This window comes from Euprymna scolopes, chromosome 27 (genome assembly GCF_053919585.1).
Source record: "Euprymna scolopes isolate OS-2025 chromosome 27, ASM5391958v1, whole genome shotgun sequence".
Lineage (NCBI taxonomy): Eukaryota > Metazoa > Mollusca > Cephalopoda > Sepiida > Sepiolidae > Euprymna > Euprymna scolopes.
Window position 1 is genome coordinate 45,402,750 of NC_136508.1, and position 23,072 is coordinate 45,425,821.

The window sequence follows — 23,072 nt, forward strand, 5'->3', positions numbered from 1 at the left end:
TATTATTATTATTATTATTATTTATATTATTAGTGTTAGTATTATTGTTATAAAAATAATAATAATTATTATTATTATTAATATTACTTTTGTTATTATTAATATGATTATTGTTAGTTTTATTATTATTTATATTTTTATTATTATTTTATTAATTTTGGTATTATGATAATAATAATAATAATAATAATAATAATGATAATAATAATTATTATTATTATTCTTAGTTTTTTGTTATTATTATCATTATTATTATTAACATTATTATTATTATCAGTATTATTATATATTTTTAGTTGATAATTGTAAAATCATTTTTATATAGTTGGTTTCAAAGTGAAGATGCAGAACACACAGAAGCACCCACGTATGTGTACGCACACCTAAGTATGCATGTATGTATATAAGCACGCGTGTGTGTGTCTATACGCACACCCTAATATACACATATGCATGTTTACATCAGAGATGACGATTCGAACCCCACAATCAACATGTAACGTTTGGGGTTTGCTTCCATAGCCTCTTTCTTGAATATATCCCCACAAGAAACGTCGGAGCTATTCAAGTCAGCAAACATGGCGGCCATTTGACATTCCCATAGCTAGAGATAATGTTGTCGCCAAAGCCTTGCCTGGTTTTGGCAAAACAATTTTCCAACTTGCCTACGTTGTACAATGCTAGACCTATCCTTAATTAATATCCAAAATATTATCTTGGAAATATCTGAAATAGAGAAAACAATAATAATTAATGGAAAAATGACAAAGATTTTCAACCTTTAAGTGACTTTTAGGACACCCCGTATATATATGCACACAGCTATGTGTGATCGTATATACACACATATATATTTGTGCGTTTTATATGTATGTATATATATATATATATATATATATATATATATATATATATATATATGTGTGTATATATATACACGCACTAATATATATATATGCATATATATGCATATGTATATATAGGCACATATATGTATGCATGTATATACACACGTGTGGTTCTGTCTATACGCACCCATTAATGTACATATGTATATACATACATACATACATACATGTATGTATGTATGTACGTATGCACGTATGTGCGTAGGCATAGGTGTGTTTTGTATATATATATATATATATATATATATATATATATATATATATATATATATATACGTAGATATGAAAACACTAATATATACTGCTCCGCCAAAAAAGAATATCCGCACTTGTCATTTTTGTCAAAAATCGAAAATTTAAGCTAAATGTAACTGTTTAAACAACCTATACCTCATTTGATTGACATTTTATTCCTCTATAATTTTCCCTGTTCATATTTTACTTTTAATTGAAGTACTCTAGTGTTCACGTCAATTGAACATATTAGCTTTAAATCGAGAAGGCAAAAAGAAACTCCTAACAATGTAAAATTGTTATTTAATTGTAACTTTAGAAATTAATGCAAGATAAATACAGCAGGAAAACAATGAACTAGTTAATATTTAATTGCATTGCCATTCTGCTAGTTTCGAATGTTGGGACATTCTCTTGAATTAGTCTGCAGTAATACTCCGGTGAAAGGGCATCCCACTTCTCTTTACTTTTTTTCCAACGCTCTTTCAGATTTGGATATTCAATATTGCGTCGAGATCTCTTGACAAGGGTCGGACGATAAGAAAAAAAAAAGAAAAAGGAACCTCGTGGTACCTTTCGTCCGACACTTGTCAAGAGATTTCGTCGGAAGCGATTAAAATAAAACAATTGCACGATTGAAAAATGGAGGCGAAGAGAGGGCTGAGAGAAAAAATATATAAAACTACACGGCGTGAATTGAATGAATGAATAACCCGTGATACATCGCCCATATTTCAGAACCTGGGACAAAATTTTAAAAAGAAAAGTTAAATTGCCTGCAAATAAGTGCAGAAACCAGAATTAATGACGCGATGTAGGCATTTTTTTTTTACTTTTTTGTTTTTCCTCCCTCCCGATAAATCAGAGCTCTTTAACCAGATCTAATTTATGCGAAATCTCCTTTTGCCTACAGAGCGATAGGTATGTCTGAAACTTCGTAAAAAATATTGAATAAATCGACCCTCTGTCATTCCACGCTTCTAACTACTCGAAAAATGTAATTCAAACCCTGATTTTTTTTCAATTAAAGTAGGCACCGCCAAAACTGGGGGGGGGGCAGGTCAGTACTTTTTGACGGACCGTCTTTTTAAAAATCTACCAAAAATCAGGTAATTATCCGATCAATACGAAATTTTCAGCGATTATTAGGAGAAGAATGAGCTTTATAACAGTGTACTTATTTTTCATAAACGATATTTATATATATATTTTTTTTTGCTTACAACCCCCCTTGTTTTGAAGTGGGAACAAATATGCTTAAAATAATCATCTGAAACTGAACAAAACATATTGTGTTGTTGTAAGGGACAGAATTATAGATTAAAAAAAAAATTGTTTGCATACCTTATTTTGACGTCTGAATATCAGAACTTCGATTGTGTTTAATTATCTCGCTTTTGAGTTTTGAAGTGTGAAATTCGGTGAATATGTTAAGTAAAATAATTAATTTAAGTTAAGCAAAACAAAAAAATTTTTTTTAATATTTATACGAAAAAAGCCATTTTAAAATTTTTGATAAATAAATTAACAATTTTTTTTTTTAGCGAGCCGAATGATGCATGACCATTATTAAACAGGGCATGCTTTGAATAATCGATGCAAAAAAAAAAAAAAATTCGATAAATATTGTGCCCTTTGTGTTAAAAATAGCATCATTTTTTTCGATCTCGTTTGAAAACGTTTGCCGCCTTTCGACTACGGTGGACCAAACGCGCTGAAATATTTTTTTTTTATTCTGCTTTAAATTGCCCCCCTCCCATTTTGGGGAGCCTGGCCCCCACACACATACACATTAAAAACCAAACTCATACAAATGGTCACCCATCTGGTACTGGCCAGCCTCAGCTTAATAATACATTGAAATTTTCGTTACTGAAAAATAAGTTTTTTTGGCCTGTTTGGTCTTCCATAGTTTTCTTATCATCAAAAGAAAACGTAAACAGAGTCGATCTGAACTCTACGTCGACGCGAAATATTTGGTTACCTATATGAATAAGTGTAATTATTTAAAATTCAGGTACTTATATTATAATATTTTTGCATATTCTCTTAGAAAATCATCCTAAATCTTAGTTAGACAATAAATAAATTAATTAATTATTTCAAAAACCCTTTTTTTAAAAATATTTATGTACGTTTTTTGTGCAAGACAAAAAATGTTAATTGTTAACTTTTTGGGAAAATTTAACATTTAAAATTGAATTAAAAATAGTAGAAAAAGTTTTACATTATTCTGTTTTCTATATGATAAAATTCAGGGTTTTATCTTTCTGGAAAAAAAAGTTACTCAGAAATAGTGGATTTTAATAAATGTAATTTAGTTTTAAAAAACAACAACAACTTGATTTTGCGGCCATTTTTGGCGGTGCCTAAATTAAAGGTTTCATTTAAAAAGATACAAACAACGTGGTTTAAAAAAAAAGTTTTAAACTTCGGCTTTACAGGTTTTTGTAGAAAAAACGATGCATAAGACATTTAGGTAAAAGTGACGGGCAATATTTTGTAGTCAAATGTGGATCCATACCATTGTAGCAATTGACTTCCGGCTTAGACGAGAGAATATGTTGGTTCTACATTATTGGGACGAGATTTTGTAGCCGATAAATGGAGTTTTCAAATTTAAAAAAAACAAAACAATGGTTTCAACTGATTTTTTTTGTCAATTCTAATAAGTTACAATGGTATCTTCAAAACAATGCAGTTGAAATTACCTGAATGTTATTGAATTATTAAAACAAAAAACAATTTAATTATGTTAACAGGTGAAAAGTTGCCGTCGTCTTTCTTTAAATCGAGACGAAAAATTACCTCCGTCTTAAGCTTACGATCATACAACACATCGTCAGCATTTGGAAGTTAGCCCAAAAAGAATATTAGAAAAGATGGTTGGAATTGAGTAAAAAATGTTACGAGAAGTTTTGATGGCAGGTGATAATGTGGAATTATTATCAATTGTGAATATTAAATGTCAACATTTGATAAAAGCAAGGAGAGATACCAGATCTAATCTCGTTAAAAAAGTAAGTCAATAATCATTAATATAGTCGTACCAGCTGAAGTTAATGTTGAGGAAAAATAATTGGTATAGGTCGAGACCGTTTTTGTAGAACACCCCAGGTTGGTACTCCAACCACGACGTGACTTCAGAAATCAAGGTTGCATCATCTGGGAAACGCTTTCCTTTCAAAAACAACTTCATGGCTGGGAAGAAGTGAAAGTCAGAGGGTGCAAGGTCAGGAGAGTAGGGAGGATGGGGAGAGGATTTCATAACCACACGCCCGTGCTTCTGATCTGGCGACATGCGAGTTGTGGACCGGAGCGTTGTTCTGCAGGAGGTGGGTAGCTTTGCTGATCTTGCCCCGCCTCTTGATTTTGATAGCTTCCCTTAATTTCCTCAAAGGTGAAGCACAATAGGCTCCTATAATTGTGGTACCCTTTGCCAGGAAATCTGTCATCATTACTCCGTCCTGGTCCCAGAAGACTGTAAGCATGATCATGCCAGCGGAGGGCTGCACCCTTGCCTTCTTTGTAGGTGGTGAGTCCAAGTACTTCCACTGCATTGACTGGGCTTTGGTTTCTGGATCATAGTGATCGACCCAGATTTCATCCTGTGTAATCAGTCTTTTGAAAAACTTGGACTCATCTTCTCGGCACATCTCCAAATTCATCCTCGAGCACTCGACGCGTTCTCGCTTCTGGAATGGTGTGAGCAACCTGGGAATCCACCTGGCAGACACCTTTTGCATATACAAATGGCCATAAATGATAGTTTCCTCAGACCCTGTATTAATCTTGACATCTTGGGCTATTTGGCGAATAGTAATGCGCCGATCTTCCCAAATAGCAGCCTGAACTTGACAGACAGATGCCTCATCAATGGCAGAAGAGGGGCGACTAGGTCTGGGAGCTGTTTCCACAGACTTCCGGCCATGTGCGAACTCACGATGCCAACATTTTACAAGGTCATATGATGGGGCATTATCACCATAAGTTTCTTTCATTTCATCAAAAGTCTCCTGTGGTGTGCGTCCTTTCAAATACAAAACTGGACCACTGCTCGACATTCAACAGGCCCCATTTCACACCTGACTCAGTTCAAACACCTGTAAAACAGAAACCACAATTAGTTCAGAGTTGTAATTTGCCACATAACCCGTAGAGATATAAATCATCGCACATGCAAAATTTTAGCTAGATCGGTCAACTGGAAGTGGGTCAGGGGCATTACTTATTGCACTCCCCCTCGTAATAATAATAATAATAATAATAATAATAATAATAATAATAATAATAATAATAACCGGAAATGCTGATCATCCTGTGATAATCCTAGAAATCTCCCTAAATACTCGACCCGACACCAAAAAGCTATTGCTCAAAACTACGAGGCATTATAAAAAGGATGACTGGTAAGCCATCAGCAATATCCATTAGAGATGCTACTTGGAAAAATATCTGAACAAGTGCATAAATAAAAACGACGATTGAAGCACAGATTCCGACACGCAAGCACCATCTCCCCAATGATTTACATCTCTCTTTGTGCAGCTGCCATTGCTCAAAGGCAGCATGCGTACCGCAGATTTAACCGACATGTCCAGTTCAAACAGACAGAAATTTATAAAGCTAGAAGAAATAATAATAATAATAATAATAATAATAATAATAATAATAATAATAATAATAATAATAATAATAATAATCTGGCCAGACCTCCGCTGGACAAGCGCGAAGAGAACTGGGATCGTGAGGAGGCTTAGCGCCACTCAAATTCCAGTATAAACCAATAGCCACTACCAGCAAGAAATCAATAGTATGAGGCTGTTGCGATGACGCAAATTTATTTGCAAATTCTATCGAAGGAGGTGGAGAGAGCTGGACGTCTGGGGAGACGTGTTGTCACTCAGCTTCCAGAGAACACCACAGGTCTCCAAACCGATCGTTTGCTGACCTGTGTGAAAGCTCCATGTGAGCCAATTATAATAATAATAATAATAATAATAATAATAATAATAATAATAATAATAATAATAATAATAATAATAATAATAACCCATCCGGTCAAGAAGACCGGATGTCGTAATAATTAACAAGAAAGAAACTCCTGCGAAATCGTAGATTTGCTGTTCCAGCTGATCATATGATAAATATCCAGAAAAAAGAGAAATGGAGTAAATACACCGAGCTGGCCAGAGAGCTGAAAGGGATATGGATGATATAAAAAAAATCAAAATAGTACCTATAATAGTAGGAGCACTAGGAACAATTCCGAAAAACTTTGAAAACAGAATGGGAGCAATTGGAATCAAAGGAATGGTTGGAAAGACACAACAAATAACAATAATGAAAACAGCTGAAATATAATGCGGAGACTAATACACATGAGCCACATGTACAGACTACACGAGCTACTGCAGAGAAAAAAACATGAAGAAGTGTTATATAAAACCAAGAACATTGAAGATGCATATCACTAATTTCTCTATCCCGTCCCCCAACCCCTCCCATTACATAATCACTGCCCCCCAAAAGAATGATGCCAAATAGCTGCGAAGTGTCAAGGAGGATGAACAGACCTCCGCTGGACAAGTCTGAAGAGAACTGGGACCTCGAGGAGGATTATTGTCAGTCAAATTCCAGTGAAGACCAATAGCCGCTGCTAGCGAGAAATCAATGGTAAGCGGCTGTTGTGATAATGCAAATTCATTTGGAACTGATATCATCAAATGGAAAGTACTGGAAACTGGGGAGACTTGTTGTCACCCAGTTTCCAGGGAACGTCACAGGCTGTTTTAAGGAGAGATCCTTTATGACCTTTGTGAAAGCGTTTTGTGAGCCAATAATAATAATAATAATCTATATATTAATTTGCTTGTACGTACGGTGTCACGTCATCATCATCGCAAACATTAATTAATGAAACGCGTCATCATCATCGCAAACATAAATTAATGTAAATTATCTCCCTTTATTGTTCAATCTTTATCAGTTTAAATATAGTATAGTATTTTACTTACATTTTAAACGATGTCTTCTGGAACGCTTATGTTTTTTTATTCAATAATAAATATATTTTTTACATTTAACGCTACGAGTTCGTTTTTTTTTATTGTGTCATTTTATCTTTTTTTATTATTTTTATTTACTTTTGAGTGAGCCTTACATAAAAAAAAATATGTTTAGAAATAAATGTTACAAAAGTCAAGAATAAATCACCAGTCACCATTGGCAAATACACTGAGTAACAGTAACACAGAGTCAAAACATTTTACGTCTTGTTCTGTTTTGTTTTTGTTTTACGGCATATCAATCCTTTTTCGTGTTATTTAATGCTGAATCGAGTAATTTTGTAACATTTATACATCTTCACATTGTTTACATAGTTATTACTTATGTTTTGTTCGTTTTATTTTGCTTTTACAGGCAGTCATCTTCTAATGCCCACCGAAGGGCATACATTTTTAAATACTATAAAAAATGAACACAACAATTTTTTTAAATATTTGTTTCATTACTTACGATTATATTTATTTAAATGGATATTTGGGTTTGTATGTACACATAGATTCGAAAAAGTTGTCAAAAATAAATATATAACAAATAAATGTTATCAAAGGCAAGATAAGTTACGTTTCTACCTAACTGGATATATTTTTCGTGTTTTTATTCAATGTAACATGTTTATTCAGCTCGAAAACCATACAGTGTTTACCGATATATTGGAACATTCAAGATGGAGTCTGATTCTCTCTTTAACACGGTAAGTTTGGGAAAAGATGTTATAAATAAAAAAAACGGATAAAATACTGTTAAAAACTCGCTCAATACATGTTACTGTGGCATAGGTTGCCATATATTCGGCGGGTTTTTAATAGTATTTTGCATAGTTTTTTATTTATAACACCTTTTTCCGAACTTACGGTGTTAAAGAGGGTGTGAGACGCCATCTTGAATTTTCGAATACATCGGTAAACACTATGTTTTTCGAGCTGAATAAACATGTTACATTGAATAAAAACACAAAAAATATATCCAGTTTGGTAGAAAAGTAACTTATCCTGCCTTTGATAACATTTATTTGTTATATATTTGTTTTTTGACAACTTTTTCGAATCTATGTGTACAGTAATACAAACCCAAGTATTTATTTTCTATTTAAAGATTTTCAGTATATTTTATTTAACTAAAGAATTTTTCCATTATTTTTATTACATTGTTAGGTAAAGTTTCAGAATAGTTAAAACCATATTAAACCATATTAAGAATGGCTTTCAGCATGATTTTTACAATAGCGGTATCAAAGATTTTTTTCCCTTATTTTAAAACAAATTATTAAAAAAAGATACAATGCCATTAAATTTTTTTTTCATTAAATCGCTATTTAGGTGAAGGTCCAAAATAGGAATTTAGGAAAACTGGTCCCTTATTGAATAAATATCGATTGAAAACACATTTTATGATCGTTCTTGAAGGAGATATTGTTTTTTAAAATAGACTATAGCCCCTCATAATATTTTTTACAAATATTTTTACTTGTTTAAGTTTTTTTTTGTTTTTTTTTGTTGTTTTTTTAAATAAAATGGCTTTTCTAAGTGTCCGTTTTCTATCTAACTGGCTAAGTTCTTAGTGGCTTCACTTATTTTAAAGCGTTTATTATGTTTATAAACGAGACCGCATATTATTTTTTATATTAATATAAAAAGAATTTACTTATTTACTGTTGTTTATAAAAGGGTAAAATCGATTTTTCTACCTCGCCGACTGTTGTTTGTTGTTTAATTTATTTGGAAGCGTTTATTCGGTAAAGAAAAAAAAACACAGAAAACAAACAAAAAACATGTCGAGTGTTACGTGAGATTGAGAAATAATGTCCGGTATATCACATCTTCTTGGTAATCGCTAAACAATAGAAAATTAAAGAAATTGCTGAGGGAGATTTGGTTTTAAAAAGAAAATAATAAATTTTAATATTTTTTAAAATATAATTTAGGGGGGGGGGTAAAAGCTATATCTCCCTCCGAAAAACAACCAACAAAAATGAAATTAAAAAGATTCTTGACAAACGATAGCGGAGTTTTCAATAAAATTGATTAATAAATTTATTTAGTGATTACTTTTTCTCTTAATGATTGGTTTTAGAATTTTGAAGTAAAAATTAAAAAAATTAAAAATGAGTTAACGAGAGATTGTTAGCACATGGCATCTCTCGCGCCAAAAAATATTTCACTTTTAATTTATTAGTTAATTTTTGCAAAATTTGACAGGACGACAATAAATGTTAATACTTGATAAAATTGTAATTTTAAATCACGTATGAGTGTATTTGGTATGAGAGAAAACAAAAACATAACAAAAAAAAAAAACTATCATAATTAAAATCCAAAACAAAAAGTAACGAAGAATCGAATCGCTCCGTTTTTTAATTTTTTGGTTTTGCTTTTTATTATTGTTTGTATGACTCCAAAAAACATCGTTAAAATAAGAAAAAAAAAATTTGTAATTAACTTTGTATGGACATAATAAACGCTTTAAAATAAGTGAAACCACTAAGAACTTAGCCAGTTAGGTAGAAAACGGACACTTAGAAAATCGATTTTATTTAAAAAAACAAAACAAAACATTAAACAAGTAACAATATGTTTTTTTTTTTAATATTATGGGGGTGCTATAGTCTATATTAAAAAAACAATATCTCCTTCAAGAATGATCATAAAATGTGTTTTCAATTGATATTTATTCAATAAGGGACCAGTTTTCCTACCTAGCGAAAGGGGACGAGTTTTCCAGGGTCGAGTTTTCCCGAGACGAGTTTTCCCGGAACGAGTTTTCCAAGCACCCCAAAATAGTTAACCCTTCTCCCCATAACCGTTTTTTTATGCAGTAAAATACTTTGTTTCAATAATTATGGTTTAAATAAATATTTATTCCTTATTAAAAGATTTACAGAATATTTTATTTAACTGAAGAAATATTTATTGTTCATACATATATTTTCCCTTATTTTTTTACATTGTTAAGTGTAGTTTCAGAATAGTTAACCCCCCTCCCCATATTAAGAATGGCTTTCAGCATGATTCTTACAATAGTGCTATCAAAGTTTATTGAGAGCTGCTCAATATTCTGGCTTAATGGATCATTTAGCAAGGAATGAAGATGGTTATTCTGGTGTACCAGTTATTCTACCATCTACATTTACAGGAAGTCCTAGGAATCTACAACAGCTTTATCAAGATGCAATGGCAATTTTCTGTGACCTATTCATTACTCACACGTGTAATCCAAAATGTCCTGAAATATCAAACAACTTGGGGTCATCAGAACTTTCACAAAATCGATGTCAACAATGTCAGACAGTTTTTTAAAATTCACAGTCTAACTCCCCAGAACCTGCTGACTGACCACTATTCTCACTCCAAGCAGCTGATCGACGTCCCTGTCACCGCCTGCCTCAATCATCACCAGCACTTCCTGACAATATCAACAGCATCAGTTACGATCGCATTGACCTTCAATAAAAGTTTAAGCTAAAGTTCTTTGTTTGTTCTACTTGCTTCCATACGTTAAATTTTATAATATAGCAATAAGGAATTTCTTAATGATGTGTTTTAAAAGATTTTAACTACCGTGGAATTTCCACGGGTCCTGCTAGTAATAATAATAATAATAATAATAATAATAATAATAATAATAATAATAATAATAACAACAACAACAACTATCAAGACCAATAGAAATTTCACGGAATAAGAAATATATTTAATTAACAAATATGTTTAGATAAAGCTGATAGTTTTTCTGCATAGGAGCAAAAAATAATTTTTGGACAGTAAAAAACATAAAACGCAGCAAATATGACTTTACTTACATATCTATGGAGATTGTGTCCATTTTATTTAAAAATAGAACTGGTCCAAATAAGACAAGTGCATAAGTACTTAAGTAGACTAATAAATACTCAGAAAGTTATATTGTGCTACATGGTTCAATACAAATAATAAAAACAAATTGCAGAAGGCAGTCTTTAATTTCTTCTTCTAGTCAAGTACTCATTGGCAAACAATGTTTTCGCTTGTTGCCCTGTTTCATTCGAATGTTCCCTTTTCACATAATGTTTCGCTTTCTTTATTCAATGAAGAAACGCTGCACGTCGAAATTACTACGCCTTCCTTTTTCACACCATTAGAACACTGAATATAAGGTATCATAATACTATTCGAAAATGAGACTATATCAAAGGTAGGCTACTTTTATATTCTTGTTCAGAGTTCCAAGATTGTAGCTTATAAAGCTAAATATGGTGAATTTTGGCTATTTTGGAGGCGGTCACTAAAATTTTAATTGGCTTTTATTAAAGCATTACTTATAGACTAACTAAGGAAGAAACAAGCAGGATATTGTATACATAGTAAAATAGAAGTATATGGATTTATCTTCTTATTTGTATTTTAAAAGGATAATATATAAATTAAAATTATATTACCAATGAAACCAGTATAGACTAAATACTTATATGATAACTATGAATCTGGCGCACGCCTTGTTAATATTTCAATTAATGTATTCGTAATATATACAATCTTACGAATAATAAATAAATAAATAAAAACACGGATTTTTTTCACATGAGGAATTATAGACTCTCAAAGCGAAATAACATCGCCCATCAAAGGATAACAGGAGCTGTAGACACATCAATATTGAAGATAAGGCTTCAGAATCTTGAAATTTATGAAGAGGAAATAAATCAACTTATGGCGATACAAACACGCTTGAGTAGTGCTCATATCTTTAAACAAACTGAAAGACTTTGTAAATTAGAAACACTGAAAACAACTTGTAGGCAAATGTATGAGTTCGCAATGGCGTGGCCCTCTCGCCCAAAGAAACACAGATCTCGTGCGACGGTCGAGGCAGCCGATTGATAGAACAGACAGTGAAGTTTTATTGATACATATGTATGAGGTGCCTTCAATAAGTTTCCACGTTTTTCGTATGGGTGCTTTTGTTGATTACCAACGCATAAAACTCTAGTCACCTTCGAAGTAATCTTCTCTGGCTGTAACGCACTTGTACCGTTCCAACATCCTCGGGAAGGTCCCAAGGAAATCTTCTTGTATGATCGTGTCAATTACCCTCGTAATACCCTCTTTCATCTTCTCAATGGTCTCATAGCGAAAGCTTCTAAGGGTTTCCTGAAACTTAGGGAATAAACAAAAGTTACAAGGAACAACGACTTTATTACAGGGACGATGAGGAATTGTCTTGATACCCATCTCGGTCAAACTTTCTGTAAATTTCTTTGATTATCCTTGGGAAAAACTTCTCGCAATTATTCTGCATTATCAGTTCCTCGCTAATAATTGAGGCTGCACTACCCACAATGACATCAAACTGTGCACTTATTGTCGTTATAGACAAACTACGGTACTTATTTATTACATTCTATAGTTGGCTAATCAACTATGGTGTTTTGACTTCATTAGTCCCCCTAGCCAAAACCACTATCAATAATTTCACACTCTTTATATGTGCCTAGACCTAAATGTAGATTCCATGAACAAAGCTTCTTTTAGAACTGCACGTCTGTGCGACGCTCTTCCGTTTGCCTTCTTTTCAGCTGACAACAATCTTAATTTCTTCAAGTCCAACGTAAACACATTCTTGATGAATCGTCCCCCTAAGTAATCCAATTTAAAAGATTTCAACTACTTAAGTTTACTACACTATAATCACATTGACTAATGTATACCCATTAACCCTTATCCTCGAGTGGCCTCCGGGCTTTGATAAGTAGTGATTTCTGTGTAAAATACCCTCTAACATCCCTCACAAATTCTCTGCCTTCCTAGAATCTCTTATACCACTCGAAAGCTGATGCTCGATTCACGCAAGATGACCCAACAGAAACATAAAGCATTCTATGCGTTTCTGTTACATTTCGAAGTTTAGAACACACTTTTATTGCATATCTTTCTTCTAAATTGACCTTATGTTCAGATTGCATTTTGGAAATTCTGTAACTGGGAAAATCAGGCTTTAGTAGGGTGTATTCCAATTCGTGCTGTAGCTGTTCATTTGAACCTGAACTCATAAAAATTAGCCAATCAATTCATAAGATGTACACCAATCATTTACCGAATTTTCAAGAATCTACGACAATTTTAAATGCTTGTATGAAAAATGTCTGGAAACGTATTGAAGGCGCCTCGTAGTATAAGAAAATGTATTTTATATTTATGTAGGACAAAAGAGAAGTGTATTTATAGGATAAAGTTTAATTATATATATGATATGAATAGTCGATTGTCATTTTGACTGTTTTTTTTACCAACATTTACTTTATCCACTATGTCACGTGTCTTACTTGCTTTTACATTTCACAGCAGCCTGTTAAACAACAAAACAAGATAATGCGACCCATGTGGATTAAATTAAGTATTCCGTTCGAAATTCCATACAGATTCCCGAGTTCAACAGAAAAAATTCCGAATTCAACAGAAGGATTCCTGGGTTCGAAAAAATGCACCATAATAAATCGAGGTTACATCACCGAAGTGTTATAAAAAATAAACGCACGGTTAGAACAGTAATCCCCCAAATCTAAATAATAATGAAACCTACATCTAAAGAAACATCTCTACTATTATATAAATTCATTTTTCTGTGTGTATGTGTGTGTATGTGTGTATGTATGTGTATGTGTGTTTGTATGTGTGTGTATGTGTATGTGTATGTGTGTGCGTATGTGTGTATGTATGTGTATGTGTGTGTGTTTGTGTGAGTTCCTCATAGGTTTCGGGACGGCTGAACCTAGATGCTTCAAATTTCATACAAACGTCTGGCAGAGTTCTTAGATATGTTTTGTACAGAAATGCATCCGATAAGTGACGAAAAATTAAAAAAAAAAATCACATCCCCTAAAAATAGTTTTTTTTTTCTTTTAGATAAAAATAAAAATTTTTCCAGGAAAATATTTTATTTTCCACTGTAAAGGAGGACAATAAAATCTCAGCAAATGATTTTTATTTTAAATAAAAACAAAAACAGAATTATTAACCTTTTGAGATATAACTGATTATAACTACAGATCGAATTATGCCTTTTTAAAGCCCGGGTGTACATCACCATTTAATCTTTTTTTTTTTTATTAATGCGTTCAATTTACGATAAAAGAAGAGATACCGTTTAAAATTGCCGCAAATCATTTCTTCGTTTTCATATTTTAAAACTAATCAGTAAATAGAAGTAACTTTTTCAGTGCATTCAACGTCAAGCCCAAATATCAGCTGACGTGATATTGTAAACAGACACAGAGGGAATTTATGAACGACAGTATAAAGAATAAAAAAGAGTCCGCATGAATTTAATATTTATGCGTATTTTACGACCGGACTACAATGGGTTGCCTGCCAGTATATATATATATATATATATATATATATATATATATATATATATATATATATATATATATATATATATATATATATATACTGGCAAGAATACCCCACGTTGTCCGGAATTGAATGATGAACAACGAATATTTCCCACGTGATATATAAATTGAAATAATCGTTTCGGTTATCGATTATTGGTAATTATCAGGGGTTTTCTAAGACCACACTTGACAAAGATCACCACCGGACTTATACACTAAAGTTCTATAAATTTTAAAGAAAATCTGTTCAGCCGTTTCGGAATCTATAAGGAAGGAATTCAACCAAATACACACATGTAAACTTGCATGCCCGGAATTGAATGATGATCAACAAATATTTCCCACTACTTTATTTTTATTGTCATTGAAATATGTGAAATCGCCCAGGAGGAAGCTTCATATGCCTCCATGCAGTAACTTAGTACAAAATATAGATTATTCTACATTGCATTCTAGAGAACACACTGTTTCTTTTATACCATTATTTTATATAAACTTCTTCCAAGTTAGTGAAAATAAAAAAAAAACACATTAAGCAATTTACGTGCGGTGTTTAAACCTACAGAACATGTCAAAATAAAAAAAAAATAAAGAAAAAAACAATTGCTATCAACTTACCCACAGTAGGATTTTCACAACCGGTTGTTCTATAATTGTTCCTAACCGATGATATGGAAAAATGGTTTTACCGGTGATAGATACATTGAAATAATCGTTTCGGTTATCGATTATCGGTAATTATCAGGAGTTTTCTAAGACCAAACTTGACAAAGATCACCACCGGACTTATACACTAAAGTTCTATAAATTTTAAAGACAATCTGTTCAGCCGTTTCGGAATCTATAAGGAAAGAAATTCAACCAGATACACACATGTAAACTTGCATTTATATAATTGTAGAGATATATATTCGTTTGTATATATATTGTGGTGGATATACGTGTACGTATATGTATTAGTTTATATATATCAGGTTTCATATACATATATACATATTTACGTTGCATATATATATATATATATATATATATATATATATATATATGTTTAATTGCACATATATTTATATTAGTTTTTATATATGTAAGGTTATATATATATAGCTTTATATATATACTAGCATTTCAGCCCGGCGTTGCCCGGGTGTTTGGAGGTGTATGCTGAGCAAAAAAAAAAAAAAAAAAGAGTAATTTTTTTTTTTAATTTGACCCCTATTATAACCCCTTAAAATTTATAGTTTCGGGCGCAAATCACTTTATTAAATTGATCCAGGTTCAAGGAACCTATATCTAAAATTTCAAGTGTCTAGACCCAAAATTGTCGGAGGAGTTTGGTAGAGTTTTTAAAGGTCAAATCGTTGAAATTTGACCCCTTAACAGCCAAATTTCTGGCTGACACCCGTCACATCGATTTTCCCAAATCTCAGTACCCGGTATTTCAAATTTCGAGTCTATAGACTAAAAATTGACAGAGTTATTGCGTAGGGAAATGTACACAGACAGACAGACAGACACGTTCACTTTTATAGATATATATATATATATATATATATATATATATATATATATATATATATACATATGATAGTCAAGTCTAATAGCATGTACCAAGAAATATCAATATCTATCAAGGAGGTCACAACTTATCAAGGCCCGGGGGCCACTCAGGGATAAGGGTTATTGCGTGTACAGTAATCAATGAGATAGTATTGTAGTAATCATTAGTATTGGAGATTTGATAGAGTGTTTTACTTAAGAGGGCGGTTTGTCAGGAATTTGTTTATGTTGGACTTGAAGACACCGAAGTTGTAGCCAGGTGGGAAACAGGCAAACGGAATAGAGTTCCACAGTCGTGCACTTCTGAGAAAGAAACTCTGCTCATGGAATCTACGTTTGGATTTAGGCACAGATAAAGAGTGGGGAAAATTATTGACAATAGTTTCAGCCAGACGGGTGTTTCTCGTGAAAGATTGGCTAGGGGGGATGAGAGATTGGAGCTCAGACGAGCACTTGCCATGGAAATAACGATAAAACAAAGACATGCTCGCAACGTCTCTTCTGTGGGAGAGAGGCTGCAGGGAAGAGAAAAGGGCATCCCCCACTAAGCTACGAAGTCTATCTTGTACTCTGTCAAGGCATGATAGGCTGTTTTTCGCAGGTCCTGGCCAGATGTGGCAGCAGTACTCCATCCTTGGACGTACTTGGCTAGATAGATAATTGCATTAGTAGTGAGATATCTTCTGGAGCGGTAGAAGGATCTCACCATTTTACCAGCGTCCTTGGCAACATACCTTATGTACCATTTCAAATCAGGTGTAAAGGTCAAACCCAGAAGCTTGTCAGAACATTGAGCATTCCCAAGACAAGAGCCATCCATTTTAATTGATGCCAGATGGGGATCAGGGCGTTGATGATGTAAAGATAGAAGCGTGTTTATTAATACATCCCGATCTTCTATAACTGAACATTTGTTAAAACCCAGGAATGCGCCACGAACTTTAACACTGACTCATTCACTATTCTGAGTAATATTAATTCTACCTATCTTACCTGAAGATCTTGGAGATTATTCACGTTCGCTTGAAGAATCATTTTCTTTCCAAGAAGTGGGAATGTTTCTTAGGTTTGACCGTGATCAGTCTCTAGGTGATATCATACGTATCGGTATTTTAAACATATAGTGTATCCCGTTTTTTTTTTTTTTTTTTTTTTTTTTTGCTAATACACTATATCCCTATTTTTTTAAAACGTATCATCTCCCATTTTATTTTAAACGTATTGTCTTCCATTTCAACGGAATACATTTAATAAGACAAGGTAATCCCTCGGTCCAGCTTATGAAAAGTGAGGTCGAAACCGGTCAGCTGGCCTCGCCCATTAATTTTTTTTTTAATTTAGCACTTTTAATCATAAACAACAAAACGGGTCTTTCTGTCATGATTGCAATAATGAGATTTTTTTTACTCTGCATATATATATATATATATATATATATATATATATATACATACATATATACATAAATATGTATGTATATATATATATACATACATAAATATGTACATATATACATAAATATGTATACGTATATATATATATATATATATATATATATATATATATATATATATATATATATATATAATGAAATTCTCTAGCGACTTTAAAGTACAGGTTTCTAACGGCTCTTAACAAGCCTATAAATTGTTTACTTATATTCCATCTGGAGCTTATCATCTGCTACGCATATTTTTTTTAAACGGTGACAAATATTTTTGAATTCATCTACTTTTAGATCACCATAATTACAAGAAAATTGATTGCAACGAATTTCATGTTCGGGTAGTCATGCTTTAATTTTTTGTTACAAAAAGAGAAACTATCGTTAAAACTTTAAAAGAAATTTCTAAAGTGTATGGTGACAATTTGTTTACAAAATTCAAAACGGGAAACATCAGTTTTGAAGATAACACTGGCAATGTAGGAACCTCAAAATTTAATAATAAAACATTTTGAAGACAAAAATCGCAAAAATTCCGAATATAACAATTAGGACACTAGCGCAAAAGTTGAAAGTTTTACAAAGTACAGTTCATGAAGATTTTCATTAAAACAAGGCCGATAGCCATTAGTCGCGTGCTCTCGTGTAATGAATGAATGCGTGAATGTAGGATTGACATTAAATTCTTAAAGATAAACCAAAATGACCGAAAAATGGGCTGAAATGAGTTCAATAAATAAAGATTTCAGGAAAAACTAATGGACGGTTATCCGTCAATCATCCGGACTAATGGACAGACGGACCCTTTGAAAACATAGGTCCCTCTCTGATAAATCGGGGGACAGAAATGTTACTCCATACCCCTTGCTTAAAAAAATGTAAATGTGTTACAGACCGACCGATGGAGTCACTTGCATGCGACTAAAAATGCCTTAGCAATGAAGGGGTTCCCATTCCATTGCCAAGGAAAAGTTACAAATGTAAGTGCAGTATATGTTAAGAACATATAAAACACTTTGATCTTAGCCATATGGCCAAGGAAAAGTTACTAACGTAAGTACAGCATCTATTAAGGACAGATACTACACTTTGATTTTAGCTATGTGGACAAGGAAAAGTTACAAACATAAGTAAAGCATGTAGTAAGAACAGATACTACACATTGATCTTGGCCAAAAGGCCAAGAAAAGGGTATTTATTTGCTCCCCCACCTAGAAAATTAGACACAAGGCCGATTTTTATTGTGAGGAGTGAAGTGGAAATGGGGACCAACTCCCCGGGGAGTAGGGGAACTGGATAGTGATTGACCAAGGTCTTATATGTAGGGGCTGCCCCCACATATGCTTGCAGTATCTGCTGGAACAGATACTGCACTGAGAGATATAAAATCTTTTATTCGGGAAAAAAATGAACATGAACAAAAAACTTAGGCACAAGGCCAACTCAAAAGGGGGGAAGGGGGGTCGTTGGTCATCCTTGTCACTCTAGAACTAAACAAAAGTTTCTCTTAGCTAGAATCTTCTTTCACCATAATACTGCATTCGCCCTTTCGTACTTGGGGACGTCCTACTTAGCACCCAATTTTTAAAACATTTTTTTATTAGCGTGTAAAAACAAAAAAGATAATAAAGGTAATACAATAATTCATTTGTGTCAATGGCAGGAAAAAAATTCCAGTAGTAGTATGGCCCTCCCAACCCCGTCTAGTTGATAGACTGCTCGTTCCACTTTGGTTTGTAAAGGAACCTGAGCTCCTGGGGGGATGTTAGTGATTGATTTCTTTCTCTCCAAGATGGGGGAAATTTAGAGATAGGGGTGAAAAGAAAAAATTGCAATTAGGTGAGGGTGGGGATCTGTGAGGCTTCCTAATCGGGAGGGGGGCGGTGGAGCACTCACTCAGCTAGCTAAGAGATTAAGAATAAAATTACACTTGACGGAACTGTGCGTTGCACACCTAGGCAGGGAACACGTATTCAAATTTGCCTTCTTTTCGTACACACAGATTTGCTACATGTATCCATCTTCCGTCAAATGCCAGGCAGCCTTCTTCTATCACATCTGATCTTCACCCGTAGTTGGTGTTTAAAGAAAGCGATCAGATCCTGATCAGAAAAAGACACCCCGCCCATCTTGCAGACGCAACGTCCAAATCACCATTCTCGCCACGGCCAGGATCGTAATGTAGACCATTTGTCTTTCCCTGCCCCACGGCTACCTCACGTTGTCAACAACATTGGATACGGTAATCGGACGTGGATGCTCGGGATCGATGCGAGCCATCACCTCGCTGACATATGACTAGTACTAGCGTAGTTCGCGGCAATGGAAGAAAGCGTCGTGTCTACGGCTGTTGTTCCACAACGTGGACAAGCAGGCGACTCCAAAAAAACAGAACTGCATTGTATGTGGTAAAGTGAAAGTGCATTTCGGGCCAATCGCCAAGCCAGAGAGAACTCCAAATTATTCAGATGGTTCGAACCTGGCGCCAAACTCCATGCGGAGCGGATCTCACTCTGCTGCCAACCGAAGCGCGCGCATAGCGAGTTGTCGGCAGCCCCCTCACTAGATCTCTGTGAAGTCCCCTACGGGTAGCAGTCACAAGGTCGCTGGACCTTGGTAGTCGTTTTAGCGCGGCTCTACCCTTTAAGGAAAGTTTCCTAGGAAGCCACGAGTTGACCGCAGCCTCTACCTTTGACCGTACCTCCGACCAATTCTTATCAAGTTGGAGACCCGGTCCGAACCACACGCCAAGGGCCTGTAGTTGTCTAAATCTTCCCCTCCATGCCCGTCACCTTTCTTCAGCAATGTGATCACTCCCTTGGTGACTTGCCCTGGGATGGATCTCTGAGCAAACCAATGGTCGAACACATTCGTTAGAAGAGGCAGAAACATGGGCGACAGTCTCAAATACAGTTCGTATGGCAGACCATCGAGTCCCGGCGATCTGTCACAGCTGATCTGCTTCAGTGCAGTAAAGACCTCCTGCTCCGGCACCCGGCCCTCACAACTAGCCGCTCTGGCCACCACATGGCGGGGAGAGTCGGCCAAATAATCGCTAAACTCAAGGACCGGAAGATCGGGCTGCTGCGTAAAACGTTCCTCGAAATGTTCGCGAAACCCCTCGCAGATCTCCCGAGTCGATTCCAGGGTGCGTCCGTCCAGATGTCTGACTTTCGCAATGTATTTGTCCGAGCCACTCTTAGAAACCTAACGGCGCACGTCTGCATCAGAATTGACTGCTTCATTGCCTATATTTCTAAGCTTAGCTCTAACTACTTGGCCTTCGTAACGCTCACTAGTCTCGCGAAGAAGGTCCTGCTTAGCTAGTTTCTGACTAACCTTATCACCCTCCCCCGTAGCCCGGGATAGTTTCTGGTCTAGCTGCTTCTTCGCCTTGGCCGTATCTAGTGCGACGTGCTGGGCATACTTGACGGATAAGCTTCTGATCTTGGCTTTGAGACCTAACTACCACTTACTCCCGGTAACGGCCCCCACTAGTGCCTTTTAATTTGTTTTCTTAACTCTTCTTGGAAGTCTTGTATCTCCAGAAGGGAGGTGTTTGACTTCCAGTACCCCGCTAACTTAGGCCTATTTTCTAGCTTCAGTCGGGCCATAACTAGTTTATGGTCCGTCTGGCCTAGCCAAGTGAACGTGGGACAACATAGGAAGTCTACTTCGCCTCTCCCAACTAACATCCTGTCCAAATAGGTGTTTAGATAGGACGGAACGCTATTATTCCACGTCCCCATCTCCCGCCCCGGATGCTCGACCAGACACCTGTCGACCAGACCACATCAAGCCACCAGATCAGCCTGGCTGGACTCGCACCTCTCCGACCCTTTAGCTTCGCCTCCTACCTGATCTATCTTGGTGTCTAAGATAGCGTTCCAATCCCTCATTAGCACTACCCGCTTCCGACAATCTACAAACGCGTCGAGCTGACCGAAGAATGAGACCCTCTCACGAGCGGTGCTGGGTGCATGAACCGCGACCATCCGAAACACAGAATCTTTTACGGCAACATAGGCCACGACCAGCATCCCTATGAACAACGTCGACCGTCGCGGCAGGGTACGTTTAACCAGCAAGGAGACTCCCTTCCCTCGCGGGCTGCCATATGCTGAGAAAACCTCAAAATCTCGCGCCAGCACCTGACAGTTCAAAGAAGAAACGAAACGCGTCTCCTGAATCGCAGCCACATCCACTCCAAGGGACAAGAGGCCGTGCCGGAGGCGCCCACCCGGCCTGCTGATCTCAAGCCCCTCGCATTCAGACTAGCCAAATTCAAAGCCATGGTACCTTCCTTAGAATGTGTTACACTCAGCTTCGAAATCGGTCGGGGAAAGGATGCCGACACTGTATGCAATGCTCAAGGTGGTCAGGTTTTTCATATCCTGACCCTCTCTCAAAATGCCGCCAACGTCCAAAGGGAAAGTCAATTTAAGGGGCCTATAGATTGACGGATGAACCAACACTGGCACCCTTCCCTTGCATTGTTTTGAGAGTGCCTCAAGGGAAGGGTAATTTTTCCTAATCAGTTCAATTCCCGGAACAGCCCCTTTAGCGGCCTCAAGCATTGTCCACAAGTTTGTCTTGCAGGCTTCTGGACGCCTGAAAAAAGTTGTTAGCAGTGTGGCGTCCGGGAATTTAGAGGGGACATTAATGTCTTTTCCTCCTATCTGTTGGCAATCGAGCAGAGGTTTTAAATTTTTTCCCTGTCGGTGGTGTAAATCCATTGCCACAGAATGGGGGTCTATAAAACACAGTTTCTCCCTTATTTCAAGGGGAAGAGTCTGATGCAGTAAGTTCGTGAGCGGGAGAAGCTGAAGGGTCTCCCCCCCTTTCTGGATTAACTTTTTTCTTTGGGGGGTGATGACTCAGTCTGCATTAGTGTGGGGACAGGTGTATGTGTGGTGTCTGGTGTTGGTGTTGGTGTTAGTGTCGTGTCTGGTGTTGGTGCAGTGTCTGGTGATGGTGCGGTGTCTGGTGCGGTGTCTGGTATTGGTGTGGTGTCTGATGTTGGTGTTGGTGCGGTGCCTTGTGTTGGTATGATGTCTGGTGTTGGAACGGTGTCTGGTGTTGGTGCAGTGTGTGGTTTGAAGGGGGAAGTGGGTTGTGTTGTTGTTTGGGGCGATGTATGCTCACAAGGAGTGGGGCCCACCTTTTCTTCCCTTTTTCTTCTTTTCGTTTTCTTTTTCTGCATTTCGAATGATCCGGAAAGTGGTGAGGTTGGGTTCTTCTCCCTCTCACTAGCTGATTCATCCTCAGAGGAGAAGTAAGGCCGAGAAAAGCCTAAAAAGCTAAGAACAGCATCTATTAGCAACAGACCTTTGATCTTAACCAAAAAGGCCAAGCACAAAAGTGTTACGGACAGACCGACCGACCGACCGACCGACCGACGGAGTGTCTTATAGCGTCGCTCGCACGCGACTAAGAGTACTGCTGAGAAAAGAAATAATCTTCTATTACTATTTTCTTTGTGCGCTTAAAA

The 23,072-nt window shown here is 35.7% G+C and overlaps 1 long non-coding RNA gene and 1 pseudogene across 2 annotated transcripts in view; both read right to left on the reverse strand.

Annotated features, from left to right (window-relative positions):
* The window catches only part of LOC145248844 (uncharacterized), a 1,349,369-nt gene that overhangs the window by 213,896 nt on the left and 1,112,401 nt on the right, over positions 1 to 23,072 (reverse strand). The window lies entirely within an intron of this gene.
* LOC145249147 (U2 spliceosomal RNA) lies at positions 18,695 to 18,774 on the reverse strand (annotated as a pseudogene).